Consider the following 16,935-nt stretch of genomic DNA (forward strand, 5'->3'; position numbering starts at 1 on the left):
GTGTTTTACCAGCTATCTGGTCCTCTGTTAGCCCAGTCAAGTTGCCACATAAAATTAACCATCACAATGATGATATACATTTAAAACTCTTTTATTCCTCCAACATGCTTATCTGGACTCTCAGGGGTACACTGAGAATGGTAGGGCCAGGGAAGGGTGGTCCACGGACCATGGGGGTGCTTTCCTCAGATGAGACCTAAGAAATAAGGGCTGTGAGCCAGTCTGCTTGTGCAACACAAACTCCATGTGCCTGGGCCTGGCTGGTGCTGGGATATAAAGATGAAGATGTACTTGGTCCTTGACTGAATTCATGACTGGGCAGCAGAGCAGGCAGATACAGAGTTCATGACAGCACAGCACGCCAATGCAGGGGGGGATGCTCCGCCAACAGTGGGGGCTGTGCCACCCTCTCCCTCACCAGCGTTCAGAGGCAGGATTTCAAAACTCTTTGAATGACTTGATGGAGTAAATGTTTAAAGGAATTAATTTGAATTTGGAAGTGCTTCTTACAGCAGGGTGTGGCATGGCTCCATTCGTCACAAGGGAGGGAAGGGAAACGAAGATGTTTGGAAGAAAGAGGTAAGAGGAGAGTGTGATAGGTCTTCAGTGCCTGGCTAGAAGACGTGGTCTTCACCCTTCTAGTCTTCAGTTAAGCTTTGAAGACAAAATGTATTTTGTATCCCTTAGTACCCAGCAGAATGTGGGCGAGGCTGTCAAGTGGGCTCCACATCCCCTTCCTCCCATTCTATAGGTGCTAGACACCTGTAGAGACCACATTTCCCAGGCTTCTGATGGCTAGGCGTGGCCACGTGGCTGAGTTTGGCCAGTTGTGAAAGAAAGCGATAGGTACAACTTCCAGACCACATCCTGAAAGAGAAGCCTTTCCTCCTTCCTGTGGCCAGAACACAGACAAGGTGGGGCTGAGCCAGCTTGTTATCCGCGTAGCAAAGGAACAGGAGGGCAACAAGGAAAGGGAATCTGGGTCCCTGAGTGCCCTCAAGGAAGAGAGTTAGCTCCCTGCCCTCAACCACCCCTACACAGGTATATGGGAGAGAAGTGAGTTTCTGTTATACTTGGGCTATAGTATTTTGGGGTCTCTTTGTTACAGCAGGTTAATTTGTATCCTAACTATTACACTATGGCTCAATATGGTTGCTCAAAGGCGCTATTAAATTATTTTTGGAAATGCCTTAAAGGAAAAGTCAATAATTGGCTGTGGAAATAAATGAGGATCAGCCAAATGAGAAAAACAACGGCTATTTATTCAGAGCTTGCTATAGCAAAGGAGTCAGCCACTGTCACTTGCATCTGGCAGAGACTCAAAGGCAGGCAGAGGAGGGGACAAGCTGTCCAGTGGAGAAAGGGAAGGCTGCAGGAGTGCCCTGACTGGAGGCTGGTGGCGTGGGGAAGTCATGGGTGGACTACCTAGAAGCCGGGTATCCCATGTGATTGGTTGGGGGGCATATTTGGCTTTCTCTGGTTGGTCCTAAATTGGAAGCAGAGACAAAGATTAGGGAAGCTGGAAGTCATTAATCAAGTCCTGGCCATTTGGGGCTGATTGTTAGAGAAGTTATTGTCAAGCTTCCTGGATTGTGAGTAGAGATTGCAATCTGGCTTCCTGCGGGTCGGACTGACAGCGGGCTGGCCTCCTGGGCTGTCTGTTGTAGGTGAGGGGTTGGTTTCCTAGGCAGCTGCTGCAGGTTGTGGGTTGGGGATCTGTCTTATGTTTGGTCAGGCCGTTGCCCATTTGTCCATTCAGTCTCTCATCTCTCCAACAAGAGCCCTATCACAGAAGGGACACGGCAGTGGTGGGTACCATTTTAAAACCATCTCGCTGGCACAGAAGATTGGGAGTAATTAGGAGATCTCCTTCGTCCCTGACGGATGCAGGAGAGCGCACCGTTGGGCTGCACTGAGAACTGGCCAAATCACAGTGGCAAAAAAGAGGCCCCAGGGCTGAGGAAGGGGAGCTGTGAGACCCAGGCTGACCAGCGACAAGATTTCTGTGGTGCTTGCGGCCAAAAGGCATTAGGACTTGAGTTGCTCCTGACACCTACCTGAAAAAAAGTGGCCCGTGAGCTAGTGCTGTCACGTCCCTCAGGGCTTGGGCTGGGGGACAAGGTTCCTGGCCACCCTCCTCTTCCATCCTAGACCCCCAGAAGCCCAGCGAGTCCCAAAGCATACTCTGTGGGTTTGACGGACCAGTGGTCACAGAAGAAATTTGCTTTTCTTAGCACAAAGCCAGTCATAGACAGGACCCAACCCACGAGGAAGCCCCTGATTGCCCACAGATGTCTGAACGGCACCCAGCTGGCAGGCCTGTGCTCGCTTTCATGTCTGGTTTCCATTCCAGTGGCGTGTGGGACGAGGGGACCCTTCTTCATGGAATCGAGGGCAGCCTGCCGAGAGCTTTCCGCGAGTTGTTTTCCTGACTGGGGAACCTCTCCTTCTGGTCATGAGCTGCAGACGTTCAAGCTCATGCACTTCAGTTTCCAAGAGGATTGAGTGTTGATTTTTGCTGGAGACAAGTCCTGCTCTGTGCTTTGTTCTCTCCGTGGTTGCTCACCCCTAGCACTGCTGGCCCTTTCTTCCCTAGGCTTTCCGGGGGCCCCCAGAACTTCAGGAAATCCCAGTGGAGTCTGGGCTGCGTTCTTGGCAGGGGCAGGCCCAGGGAGGGAGATGACTGCAGCTGGCTGTCCTGTGGAAGGCTCCCGAGTTTCCAAAATTTAGCATTTCCTAAAGGGAACTCAGTTCTCTCCTAAAATCCTGCCCTCTTCCCTCAGTCTTCCTCATTTCCATAACTGGATTACCACTCACTCAGTGGGTCAAGCCTCAAACCTAAGAGCTGTTCTTAATTCTCCTTTCTCTGTCCTCCTGTTGCAGTAAGTCCTACCATGGCGCCCTTCAAAGTTTATCTGGAAGAGATTTACTTTTCTCCGTCTCCACCGTCACCATTTCTTGCAACAACTTCTATCTAGTTCCTCCCTCAACGCACTTGCTCTCCTCTAGTCCATTCGCTTAGATGGTACCAAGAACGATTCTCTCAAACTGTGTACTGCTCTGCACAAAATGCGTAATGCTCTGCATGAACTGCCCCTCACCCCTCTCCCTCTGCCCCCTTCACACTGCTTTTCTCTCCTTTCCTCAACACACCAGCCTCTTTTCCCCTTTCAGGATCTTTCTCGGTCTGAAATAGTCCTACTTTCCCCACAACTGGCTTCTACTCATTTTTTCCAGATCTCATCTTAAATTTCCTGTCCTCAGAGAAGTCTGATCACTCTGCCTAAATGAGATTCCACTGCCCTTCCCTCTCCCTTCTTTTTGTTTTTTTTCCGCAGCAGACTGCATGGTTGTTAATTATTTTGTTCATTGTTCGTTATCTATCTCACTGCTTGACTATAAGATCTTGTTGGCTATTCTGTTTCCAGTGTCCGGCAGAGGGGTGCTCTAAAATTATTTTTGAGTGAATGGATAGATGAATGGATTGGTGGATGGATAGTCTTCTTGGGGCTTCATAGGACCTGACCAAATTCCTCATAAAGGTCACTCGGATCTATAGTTCCCAGAGCTGAGCTAAACTAAGCCAGGACTTAGTCCATAAATTCAGGCAGATGTCAATTCAATTCAGTTCAATTCCACTAAATTCAATTTGATTCAATTCAGTTCAATAAATATTTATGGAAAGCCTATAATGTGCTAGTCCCTGGAGCCTGGAGATACAATCATGAACGAGATAGACATAGAGCTTACAGGAAAGAGGGTTGGGAGAAAATTAAAATGCAATTATAATATAGAATAGTGCAATCTATAATTATGATATGGGAAGTAAAGGGTGCTGTCAGAGCACACAAAAGAAGTGTCTGAATGTAGTCTGGGGAGTTCAGGGAGAGGACAGACAGCCCTCCTGAGCACTATGATGGCACCTTTTCTAATCTTCTTTAGGATTTGAGAAGGTGGAACAGTGAAAATCTGATTCCGACAAGAGTAACTGCCACATTTTAAGTGCCTACTATGAACCAGGCATCATCCTGGGCACTTCACATATGATGTCTCTTCTCACCACGACAATCCTGCCAGGTTGGTATAATTATCTCCATCTTACAAATGTGAAACTGTAAAAGCAAGTACTATGCCCACAGCCACTGTTTTAGGACAGATTCCCTGGGAAATTGACTGGGATGGAGGTCTGTGCACAGGGTGCTCCTAGAAACACCACTGGTGAGGGTGTGAAGGCAGCGGGGTCAGACGGAGGAGAAGCTGAGCAGTGGAGCAAGGGCCATAATGGCCTTTTTTGGTACCATGAGCTCTAGAAGATTCCTCAGAATTGTTCTGAATTGAAAAAGGGGGTGGCTTTGAGTGCCCGGTTGACCAGTCATTGAACCCCGCCTGTCCCTGGGATGAGGGCATAACCTCGGCTGCCTAGCCTCCTTCATCTGAGGGCAATTCCTGGAGAAGCAGTAGGTTGGTAGCTGTGAGCAGTGGGAGAATGGGTGCCTTGGTCCTGACCCCGGCACGCTGCAGCCACCAGCTCCTACATGGTAGCCTGCACACCCCATGTTGACGTGTCCCGGGACGTGGTCCCACAACCTCTTCTCGTCCCTGTCTACTGTCACTCTTTGGTCATAGCGTTGATTCTCACAATTTTTAATCTTCCTTTTTTTTTTTTTTCTGCTTTATTTCCCAAACCCCTCCGATACATAGTTGTATATCTTAGTTGCAGGTCCTTCTAGTTGTGGGATGTGGGACGCCACCTCGACGTGGCCTGATGAGTGGTGCCATGTCCGCGCCCAGGATCCGAACCCTTAACCACTCGGCCACAGAGCCGGCCCCTCTCACAATTTTAAATACCGTTTATATGATCCCAAATTTGCATCCTCAGTCTAGGCCTCTTTCGTGTGCTTCAGACTCACGTGCCACTGTTTATTCCTCCTCTTCCCTTAACATTTCCAAAAGTCAGCTCCTGATTCTGCCCTCCCTGCAACCACTGCCTCCATAGCCTTCCCATCTCAGTTAATGGCACCTCCACTCTTTCACTTGCTCAAGACAAAACCTTGGGGTCACTCTTGACTATCCTTTTTCTCTGAGCCCTCATTCAATCCATCAGGAAATTCTTCAAAATATATCCCGTGGCAGCTCCCTATTTCACTTAAGGTAAGCTTACAATGGTCTGATCGCCCCTCATTGCCTCTATCGGTTTATCTCCTACCACTCCCATCCCACCCTATTCCATCGAGACAGGCTGGTCCCCTTGTTCCTTGAACATTCCATGCATGCTCCGACCTCAGGGCCTTTGCATGGAATCCCATGTATCTTTATAGTTCACTCCTTCACCCGCTTCAAGTCTCTGCTCAAATTCCACCTGCTCAGTGAGGCTTCCTTGCACACACTATTTAAACTGCAGTGTCCACTCTCTGTCTCTACTTATTTTACCCCTGGTATCCATCGCCTTCTAACATACTACGTAATTTAATTATTTACTTTATTTATTGCCAGTATCCCCTGACTAAAATGTCAACTTCGTGAAGGCAGGGACTTTTCTGTTTGGTTCGCTATGTCTCCTTGGGGCCTACAACACTGCCTGGCACAGAGTGGGCCTGCAGGAAGTGTTTGTTGACTGAATGAATGAAGCAGTAGAGAGGGCATTCAAGTGTGTCCGTCTTGTTCCAAAAGCACGTTCTTGCTGCCACACCACACTGCACCTTTCCTAAATAATTGGACTCCTTCAAGACAAACGTAATGCCACAGAGAAGCCAAAAGCAAGTCTCAGCCCTGCGTGAGGTCACACAGTGTAGCTCGCCGGGCTCCGTGTGTCGGAACTGATTCCAGCCAGGCTTCCTTCACTGGGCCAAAAGAATTTCTCAGGGTGCTTTGTCGGCGAAGATCTGACCCCCAGCCAACCCGTGGCTGACAAGCGATGGTAATGGGGCTCTGGAGCCCTGAGTGAATGAGCCAGGTGGGAGATTCTGGCTTGCTCCGTGATTCACAAGGCTTCTGCAGTCGTTTAGGCCCAGCCTGCCTGTCCGCTCCAGCATCATGACCAATTAACTTACCCATATTCTGGTGCTGTTCAGAATTTGTTGTTAAAGGAAACCTGGGGAAAAGAGGTTTGGCCACATTTAATTTCATCAGAGCAACATGTAAGTGGATCCTTCTTTATTTGTAAAGGGGGGTTTTGAGAGCCAGAGCCAGCTTGGGGGAGGGGAAAATCTCTAATCTTGGAATTAGAAACCCGAGGCCAGGCTCGTCTTGACTTTTCCCTAAGTTATATGACCTTGAGCAAATTACTCATTCTGTTTAAATTTCCTTTCCTGCCACACAGTCAGGAGCATTGGACTAATTATCTCTGGTAAGCGGTTGGGCTTTGGGTGGAATTCAGCCTGTACATGGTTTGTTTTGGACCTCAGTGGTTTTTAAAACGGAATCTGAAAATCTCTAGGTGGGGCTTGAGGTCTCCATTTTATAAGAGCGTGCTTCACTCCCTGTCGCCTTAAACCTGCCGGGGTCACTCATCTGTGTTACCTGCCTGCCCTTGAAGGCAGTTGAGTTTCCCTTCCAGTGATAAGAATCTAATGATTCTAAGAAATAGAATTCTTTTTGTAAATAGTGGTACCCAATGGATGATGGTGGGTGAGGGGAGCAATAGCTTTTGAACTCTAGAATGAAGAAACAGAGTTTATATGATCACTATAAACTCAGTCTGTTTACCTTTAGCTATTATTAATTTTGTTGCAATTCATTCCTTAAAGATCAGACATAACTCTTACAAGATCTCTGAACTTGATAGAATATTTTTCCACAATGTCAAGGAGATGGAAGGAACTTCCTGCAATAGGGAGCACCTGAGCTGGTATAGATGTGCCCCCTCCCACAGCATGTGCAAGTGTCATTCCTTCCTTGGGCGCCAGAAATGGAGAAAGACAAACCAGTGCCGCATGCATGAGCTGGGGTGAAGGTAGCCCGAGGGAGTCTTGGACGCAGACATAGACTTGGGTGTGGGAGACATGGCTTGGGTTCTGTGCAAAGCAAGGGTGCCAGATGGAGCCTTCTACACAAGGCTCAAAGAGCCTCAAAGAGGAACCCTTCTGTTCAAATGATTAAGGCAATGCAAGGAGAAATAGAAGTCACTAAAAAAAAAAAAAAAGAACAGTATGTTTGAAACAAGCATGTTTGAAAAAGAACAGAGCCTTGCTTGCCTTAAACAACCTCCTCTACCGCACAAATACTCCAGCTCCCACACTTCTCTGAGCCAGTGCACCAAGAGGAGTCTATTTTTATAGCCAGTAAAGTGAATATCGATCATTCCAATCTTGAGATTTCCGATCCTAAGGTGCTGATCTCAACACTGAGCATTTCTTGACCACCTACTTTGTGGCAGGCACTGGTGGCCCCTGCCCTCCAGGTCTTTCATGGCCGCTTGGCCTTGGGAGGTAACGTTGTCAGGCTGGCCCCGCTGTGTAGTCCCTAACCCCAGCCAGATGCCCGAACTGGTGCAGCAGGACTGGGCCATGAGAACTTGCCCCGTCGTGAGAAAGAGTGACCGCATTTTCATCTTCCAGCCCACTGCGTCTGTGGCAAAGTCCGAATGGAGACATTATTGTCTTGTTTAGTGGGAGAATTAAAAAAAATAAGATGCCTAGTATCAAAAGCCATTTTATCGATGGCAGGGGAAGGGGTTTCAGGAAGGTATCTTAGTCTAACTGTGCTCAATGAGTATATGTTGAATTAGCTTATCTCGGTGTTTGTGCTGCCCTATCCCTGCTGAGTTATACCAAGATATTCTAAGACATTTGGGGTAAGAAGAGATTTGGCAGGAACTGAGGCGTTTCTAATGGGAAAAACAGAACATTTTCTTTTCCTGAGAATAAAACTGCATCACATATTCTCCAGATCAGCTTTTCTGACATGGACCTTTTATTGTATTCCAGTTCTTTTTAAGGGGGAGGGTCCAGGATGTGGGCGGGTGTACCTCCTCGTTCTATTCTTAGCGAAGATGCCAGCCCCCTTGGAATCAACAACTTTTGTACTTGAAACCCAGACAACACCACAGTCTGCCACAAAGCATAATGAGTTCAATAATCCGATCGTGGCCGTTCACCTCTCCAAGGGTTGCTGCTTTGTGAATGGAGACACAATGTTCCCGGCAGCCCCTGGAAAGCCCGGTCTTCTGGGCATGCATCGCACAGGGATCTGGGGATCCAGTAATCCAGGATGAAGCTGTTTTATTATTTCAGCTGCTTCTGTGAGCACTGCATGCCATCCCAGCCCACAGGGCCTGTGTGGGGAAGGTCGGGGCTGCGAGGGGAGGGTCAGAGCACTGAAGCCTGCTCCTGCTGCTGGCCTGGGTTTTCTTTTTCAAGATGGGGAAAGAGCGAGCTTACTTCTGAGAACCCTTAATGATGTGATCATGTTTATTTTCTGATGTGTACAAGTCAGGTGTATTATTACATATTAGTTTCTGAAGTCCATGTTATTTTTCCGACCCACTTCAGACAACCGGAACTTATGTCACTCATTCGAGCCTTTAACACTTGGAAAATACAACATCACTATCCTTTATGAAGCAGAGGCACACTAACCTCCGTTCCCCAAACCCATGACGCGGCCCCCTCTGTTCTCTCGCTCGGGCCACTGTGTCCAGTCGCCATTTGGAATGGAAGCTGGACTTTGTGAAACACTCTCTTCTCACCAACTCACAGAGCATTAAAATAGAGGCTCCCTTTGCTCCTTGGGCCATTTTCAAAGGGGAAACTTTTTAAATAGACTTTCTACAGAAGTCACCAAAAAGATAGAAAACAGGAAATTAAAGGAATTACCAGGAAGGCTGCATATGATTCTAATTTTGCTCTTTCAACTAATGAAGATAATATGCCCTGAATATAACACCACACTATTAAAACCATAAAATAACAGAGTAATGGTCACATTTTTGCCTGTAATTGATTTAGTATCAGGATTCATGTTGTAAATATTCTGTTTTTACTCTCAACGTTTGTGGAAAAATGACATTTTTTTCTCTTACAAAAGTAAACTAAAATTTTGGATTTTGTTTCTATCACTGAACAAGCTTTTAGAAAGTTCCTTGTGACCTTGTTGAACTGATTATAAACGTCTTTGATTCTTAGAATAAAATGTACAAAATAGCAAGAACAAACGGAAATCTGTTTTGACCAAATCATATTGATCTGCATGCTGCTGTTTGATCTAAACACATTGTGATTTTTCAAAGTTGCAAGCGTGCACACACCCACACACGCAAATAACAAAATCCTCAAATCCCAGTGTGGGTCTCAGTTGGAGGAGCTTTGATTTGTGGTAAATGTAAGCTCCCCCTAAAAATAGGGAACGATTCAAACCGGCACCCAGGGGAAGGTAATTGATCGACTCTGGGACCTCTGCTCCCAGGTGCAATTTAAGGGGCTGCTGAGGGCATTGCAGGTACCACCATGGGATCGGGGCTCCTTAGATCCTGGTATCTCTGTCCACGTTATGGGAGGAGTCCTTCCTTCAACTGGGAAAGCCCACAGCAGTCTCCTCCACGCCTTTTGAGCAGGCCCATTTATCACTTTCTGTTTACAGGTTGAGGGGAGGCCCAGCACCAGCCTGCACCCAGCAGGCACATCCCTGCCTCCCGATCACGGGCCGCACGAACACAGAACTCGGGGCGGGCAGACAGCGGGGTTCTGCTGTTACTTAAGACACGCGTTAGGGAGGCTCCCTGAAGCCACTGTCCTCGAGCTTAGAGCTCTCCTTACAAGGAGTCGAATCACTACTGCCCATCTATGGCCAGCCAGAAGTACGCATGACACGCTTGATTCAGGGGCTTTCTGAAAGAGAAGGTAACTTGGTTTTGCCAGCTCTGGTCACCAGATCCTTGACTACAATTGTTGGTTGGGGTCCGCCCAGTCTAGGGTTCTTTTCAAGAAAGAGATATTCTTTTAACTCAGGATTTAATAACTAAAATAATTGAGACTGACTGTGCCTACAGTTGAAAGGAGAAATGTACAGTTTTTCTAAATCATTAAATTGGCTCATGTGGTGGAATGCCACGTAGCAATGAAGAATCCTATTTTAGAAGAGTTATTTGTTGACCTATTAAGGTGTTCATGCTATAGTATCGAGTGCAACGTGCAATAGTAAGTACAGTGTGGTCCACTTTTTATAAGTAAATTGCTGTCGTTCCATAGCTCAGACTTCTTCTTAGCACCTTCCAGTTTCTAAGCTCTTTTGTTTCCCTCTGACTCTCCTCTCTCCCAGTCTGGGCTACCTTCATCCAACCTGGGGAGGAAGGTCAGGGAAAATAACACTATTACTGACGATATTCTTCCAGATCTCTCATTTATAGTGTAAAAGTACAATTCTCACACTGTTAAAAAACATAATTTCTGCACATAGAGATGGCAAACTCATGCCAAAGTTTCATTAACTCATTATTGAAGGAACCAGCAGCAAGACAAGAGCTGGTTTGAAGAAAATTTGAGAAACAGGGATTGTATAGTTAGTGGGGAAAGGAATAGTGAAACAAGATTGCTAAATAGGTACAAAACATGGCAATGCTCTATAGACAAAGATGCTCTATAGACAAAGATGCTCTATACACAAGTTTTGGGGTTATCTTCTCTACCAGCCTCCCCCTGCCCACCAAAATATCGTCACAAACACCTTATCATTTTTCTACAAGCTAATCTATAACTTACTAGGGTTTCAAAATATCTGGGCCACAACCAAGGGACGTCTCTGTGAAGGGATGACCCTTCACAGACTTTTAATGCAGCTATCATTTTTGCCTTATTTCCAAGTTTTAGGTAGTTTTTCTTACATAACGACATAAACTTTGTGCCCTGGGTCCTTCAGGGTTTAGACTTTAAAAACGTCAAAACCAAGATTTGTTTCTCGTTCTCAGCTTTTCTGCCAAAATAACTCTTCCTTCCGAGACCTAGGAAAGAATAATCTTAAACCAGGGCTGGGACGCTAAGAACCAAACCCAGTCTCAGAAACAAGCAGTACCAGCTTCCTCTGGAACTGGGGCTGTTAATGGGTTGACAGATACAGTGAATGCCTAAAACAGGGGGGTTAAGTGGCTCTATATTCTGCATGCTGACTGTAGAATCTTCCAGCCCTTCCCTCACTCAGTTCCAGAACAGCAGCACCCAGGCCTTTACCCTCTTGGAAGGAGATAGGATGGAAACTCTGGTTTATTTGGCCAGTCCAAGGGCAAGACCCAAAGGTGGGTCACCCAGATCACCCTACAGTAAAGCTCAGGATTGTCAACTGCAACCTACATAGTCTGAGCTTCCAAACAGCCTTCTGGTCCACAACTCTCACTCACCAGCAGTCAGTCAAAGGACACTAGACATCTGAGGAAAGGCTCTAATTTGGAAGATAGAGATGTAAACAAAGAAAAAACAACTGGGAGGAAACAGGGAGAATACTTTTTAAGAAAAGAAAACAATTATGAGTAATATATCAGAAGGCTAAGAGAAGATACTGTACCCCTGAAATAACAGGACACTACGTGCCCCTCCTCCCCTCATACACAAAGGAACGTCCAGGGAACAAAGTGCTCCTGGAATTAATAATGTAATGGAAAAAGGAAGAAGGAATGGAAGATAAAGTTGGACCCTTGACCTTAGAAAGTAAGGCAAAAATACAAAGAAAATAGAAAATTAAGAGGGTTAGTCTGAGAGCCAAATAACAGAAATTCAAATAACAGGTCCAAAGCTAAATAACAGAAATTCCAGAAAGAGAAAACAGAGAAAATGGAGGGAGGAAATGGCCAATGAAATGGTAAAGAAAATTTCCCAGACGGAAGGAGATGATTTTCCAGATTGTCAGGACCTGCCCTGTACCAACACTAGAAACCGGAAGGTAATAAGCAACACCTTTCACATTCTGAACCTGGAACTTTCAATCTATCTACACCATCATTCAAATGTGAGCAGAGAACAAAGGCATTTTTTAAACTGTTAAGGTATCAAAAAATTTACCTTCCATGATCTTTTCTTCAGGAATCTACTAGAGGACGTGCTGTACCTAAAGAAGACATTAAGCTCAGAAAAAGGAAGGCTTAGTACAGAGGAAACTGGAGAGCCAACACAGGGGAGAAACAGGGGACTCTCCAGGGCAATGGCAAAGCAAGAGCTCAGGATGGCAACTCTGCTCCGGGGGCAGAGGGCCACCAGCCCAGAACGCAGCATGTTGCTCAGGCTGTCATCTGTACCATGCCATCATATCTTCTAAACAAGGGACTAAAGCAGGAAAGAGGAAGACATGAGGTCAAGGCAGCAGGGAACACAACCGTGAGAACAGCAAAGGGAATTCCCAGGATAACAGCAGAGAGAAGTTCAAGATGACAGCTGAGCAGTGGACTAAAAAGAAACATTTGACATTTACAACTCTGTGTAAGTGCTGGTGAAGATGCAGAGTAACTGGAACTCTCATGCATCACTAGTGGAAATGTGAAATGGTACAGCCCCTCTGGAAAACAGTTTGGCAATTTGTTATAAAATTAAACATATACCCACCATATGATCCAGCAATCCCACTCTGGATATTGTTGCATGTGTCAATGATTTGTTCCTCTTTATCGCTGAGTACTATTTCATTGGATAAACAAACAAACTCTGGTACATCCATACAATGGAATATTACTCAGCAATGAAGAGGGGGGAACTATTGACCCATGCAATGACTTGGATGAATCTCAAAGACATTATGTTGAGTAAATGAAGCCAGTCTCAAAAGATTACGTATTGAATGATTCCATTTATATGACATTCTCACAAATATAAATCTGTACTGATGAAGAATAGATCATTGGTTGCCAGGGGGCAGGGGATGTGTGTGACTATAAAGAGACAGCACAAAGGAGTTTTTGAAGTGATGTAACTATTCTTTATTCTGATTGTGGTGGTAGCTACAAGAATCCATATATGTAATAAAATTTATAGAATAGTACAAAGAAAGAAAAAGTCAACTTTACCATATAATAATGTAAAAAATACAATTTTAAAAAGAAAAAAACCTGTGTGTATTTATTATTGTCATAAAATTAAAATATTTTTTAAAATTTGAAGAATGTAAAACAAAATATTATCAGTGCATATCTCTGAGTGGTAGGATAACTGATAACTAACTTCTTTGCTTACGTGTATTTTCTGGGTTTTTTTGGGGGAGATATAAGGTATTTATGCAATACAAAGGACATAAAAAGTATCATTTTAATCTCCAAATATTTTTATTTGTTTGTTTTTAAGTGTAGAATTCAGCATATTTTAGTATATCCACAAAGTTATACAACTATCATCACTATCTAATTCCAGAACGTTGGCATCTCTCCAGAAAGAAATCCATACCCTTTTTTGTAGTCACTCCTCATTTCTGCCCCCCAGTGCTTAGAAACCGCTAGTTTACTTTCTGTCTAGATTTTCTTATTCTGGATATTTCATATCAACGGAATTATACAACACGTGGCTTTTTGCGTCTGACTTCTTTTACCCAGCATAATATTTTCAAGATTTCATCCTTGATACAGCAAGTATTGGTACTTCACTTTTTTAATGAATAATATCCAATTGTATGGGTATAGCGTATTTTGTTTACCTATTTATCAGTTGATAGATATTTGTGTTGTTTGCACCTTTTGGCTATTATGAATAATGCTACTATGAACATTTGTGTACAAGTTTTTGTATGGACATATGTTTTTTAATTCTCTTGAGTAAATACCCAGCAGTAGATTTGCCGAGCCATGTGGTACCTATATGTTGAAGCTTTTAAGGAACTGCCAAGCCGTTTTCCATAGCAGCTGCACTATTTCACATTCCCACCAGTAATGTTTGAAGGTTCCAATCTCTCCACATTCTCACCAACACTTGTTATTATCTGCCTTTTTGATGATAGCCATCCTAGTGGATGAGAAGTGGTATTTCATTGGGTTTTGATTTGCAATTCCTAGAAACTAATGATATTGAGCATCTTTTCATGAACTTATTGGCTATTAGTATATATTCTTGGAGAAATGTCTATTCAAATCATTTGCCCATTTTTAAAGTGGAGTATTTGTGTTTCTATCATTGAGTTTTAAGAGTACAGTGTAATTTTGAGGTTAATATCAATTACTTCTTTTTATGAAGATGTGATAAAATCCTTAGCCATGTGGTTAAGAAAATATGACCTATTCTCATTGAGACTTTTGTCATTCTGTATCATTCACTGATCCTTTTCATTGTCTTCCTGTTTTTTTGTGTCATGTAAAATGGAATTGAAATGGTAGATATTTTTTAAATCAGAATCTTTAATAATAATTACAGAGAACTGTCTCTGTCTGAAATTTCTGAAAGTTTTTATTTTTTAAAATTCCAAAGTGAAATTAGCTATTTTTTTCAGATTATGGAATAAGTATGTATTCACTGTAAAAAAAAATTCAAGGAGGTCTGATTTCCAGTTCTGCCTGTAAGGAGATTGAAAGTTACTCTTCTGTCCTAACAACAAGTAAAAAGCTGAACAGATTGAAAAACCAACTCTTCTAGGATCTGTAGGAGAGGTGAGGTCAGGGCAAACTGCTGTCCCCAAGATTAGGGAGACAGACAGGTGGAGACAGGGCGTCATGGCTTCCTGAAGTGGAGTCTCAGAAGCAGAAACCACTGCAGGAATTGGTGTGGGTAGGAAAACCTGGACTATCACCAACAAATTGCTGGAAGTTCAGTGTGGACAACTCTGAGAGTTAAAAACTCCAGGGAGAGCCAGTCATAGGGGGGCCTCCACAATTTTGTGAGATTCACCTCTAGGTGCTTGACCAGGTTCTCATAGTAATTATTAGAGAAAAATCCCCTTGTGCTTCCAGCAGAGGGAGGGGAAAACAAACCATTTTGAAATACTCCAGAGCACTCTTTTCTTTTTAATGAGGTTTGCTGTCAGGAGAAGCTAGTTAACCAGAGCCTAAGCTGCTGGGATATTATCAGAGCCTTAACTGACCTGGGGAAGGGAAATACCCAACTCCAGTCAGCTGTAGCCCTTGTCTCCCACCTCAGTGGGGAGAAAAAACCCTGAGAAACGCTTGTGGCATTCCCAGTCCAGAGGCACAGGCTCACTAGGAGACTGAGACCTAATCCCAGGACTATAGAATGCTTCCCCCATACCACCACCACATTAAAAAACCTATTTACGGTAGTTCCTTTTACCCGGTACCTCATGTCCAGCTAGCAAGAAAAATTACGCAACATACCAAAAGGCAAAAAACGCAATTTGAAGAGGCAGAACAAGCATCAGAACCAGACATAGCAGGGATGTTGGAATGAATTTAAAACAACTATGATTAATATGTTAAGGTCTCCAATGGATAAAGTAGACAGCATGCAAGAACAGATGGGGAATGTAAACAAAGAGATAGAAATGCTAAGAGAGAACCAAGAAGAAGTGCTAGAGGTCAAAAATGCTATAACAGAAATGGAGAATGCTTTTGATGGGTCTATTAGCAGAATAGTAGATGGATATGGTGAGGAAAGAATCTCTGAACTCAAGGATATCTCAATAGAAACCTCCAAAACTGAAAAGCAGAGAACAAAAACTGAGCAAAAGAGAACAGAATATCCAAGGACAACTACACAATGTGTGACATACACATAATGAGAATACCAGAAAGGAAAGAAAAATAGAAGAGAATAGAAGAAATAGTTGAAACAACAATGATTGTGAATTTTCCCAAATTAATGTCAGATACCAGACCACAGATCTAGGAAGCTCAGAGAACATCAAGAATCATAAATGCCAAAAAAAACTATACCTAGGCATCATTTTCAAACTACAGAAAATCAAAGATAAAAAAATCCTGAAAGAAGCTAGAGGAAAAAAAATCTTACCTATAGAGGAACAAAGATAAGAATTATATCTAGCTTCTCCTCTGAAACCATGCAAGTAAGAAGAGAGCAGAGTGAAATATTTAAAGTATTGAGAGAGGAAAAAAACCCTACCAACCTAGAATTCTGCACTTTGCAAAATTGTCAAACAAATTGACAAACAAAAATTGAGGGAATTTGTTGCCAGTAGACCTGCCTTGCAAGACATGTTAAAAGAAGTTCTTCAGAGAGAAGGAAAATGATATAAGTCGGAAACTTGGATCTGCGTACAGAAAGGAAGAGCGTTGAACAAAGAATAAGTGAAGGTAAAATAAAAACTTTTATTTTCTCCTTAATTAATCTACAGATAACAGTTTGTTCAAAGTAATATTAGCAACAATATATTCAATTATGTATGTTTATGTATATATCTTATGTATACACGTATATATGTTTATGTATATTTATATATAAGTGAAATGAATGGTAGCAATAATACAAGGGACAGACAGAAGGAAATAGGATTCTTTTATTATTATAAGGCATTTACAGCACCCATGAAGCAGTATAGTGTTATTTAAAGTGGACTTGGATTAGTTGTAAATGTATATTGCAAACTCTAGGATGACCACTAAAAAAACTAAAAACAGAAGTATAACTGATATGGTAAGAAAGGAGAGAAAATGGAATCATATAAAATGCTCAATTAAAACCACAAAAGGCAGAAAAAGAGTGGAAGACAACAACAGGAACAAAAAACATGGACAAGAAATAGAAAACAGCAACAAATATGGTAGATGTTAACCCAGCTATATTAATAATCACTTTGAACATCAATGGTCTAAGTGCACCAACTAAAAGACAGAGATCGTCAGAGCACATAAAAAACCAGACCCTTGTATAGGTTATATACAAGAAACCCACTTTAAATATAATGACTCACATACGTTAAAAGTGAATAGATGGAGAAAAATATGCCATGCTAACCCTTCAAAACATCAAAAGAAGGCAGGAATAGCTATATTAATTTCAGACACAGCAGACTTCAAAGCAAGGAAAATTATCAAGCATAAAGAAGAGCATTACATAATGATAAAGGAAT

At 43.3% G+C, this 16,935-nt stretch overlaps 1 long non-coding RNA gene across 2 annotated transcripts in view; it reads left to right on the forward strand.

Moving 5' to 3' along the window:
* The window catches only part of LOC138917359 (uncharacterized), a 41,617-nt gene that overhangs the window by 3,227 nt on the left and 21,455 nt on the right, over positions 1-16,935 (forward strand). The window contains exons 2-3 of one of the 2 annotated variants that reach the window (XR_011425211.1): positions 3,943-4,077; positions 12,006-15,565. This is a non-coding gene — a long non-coding RNA (uncharacterized lncRNA). Of the gene's footprint in view, positions 1-3,942; positions 4,078-12,005; positions 15,566-16,935 lie in introns of those variants that run through there. The other variant, XR_011425212.1, reaches the window with a different exon arrangement.

This window comes from Equus caballus, chromosome 14 (assembly GCF_041296265.1).
Source record: "Equus caballus isolate H_3958 breed thoroughbred chromosome 14, TB-T2T, whole genome shotgun sequence".
Taxonomy (NCBI): domain Eukaryota; kingdom Metazoa; phylum Chordata; class Mammalia; order Perissodactyla; family Equidae; genus Equus; species Equus caballus.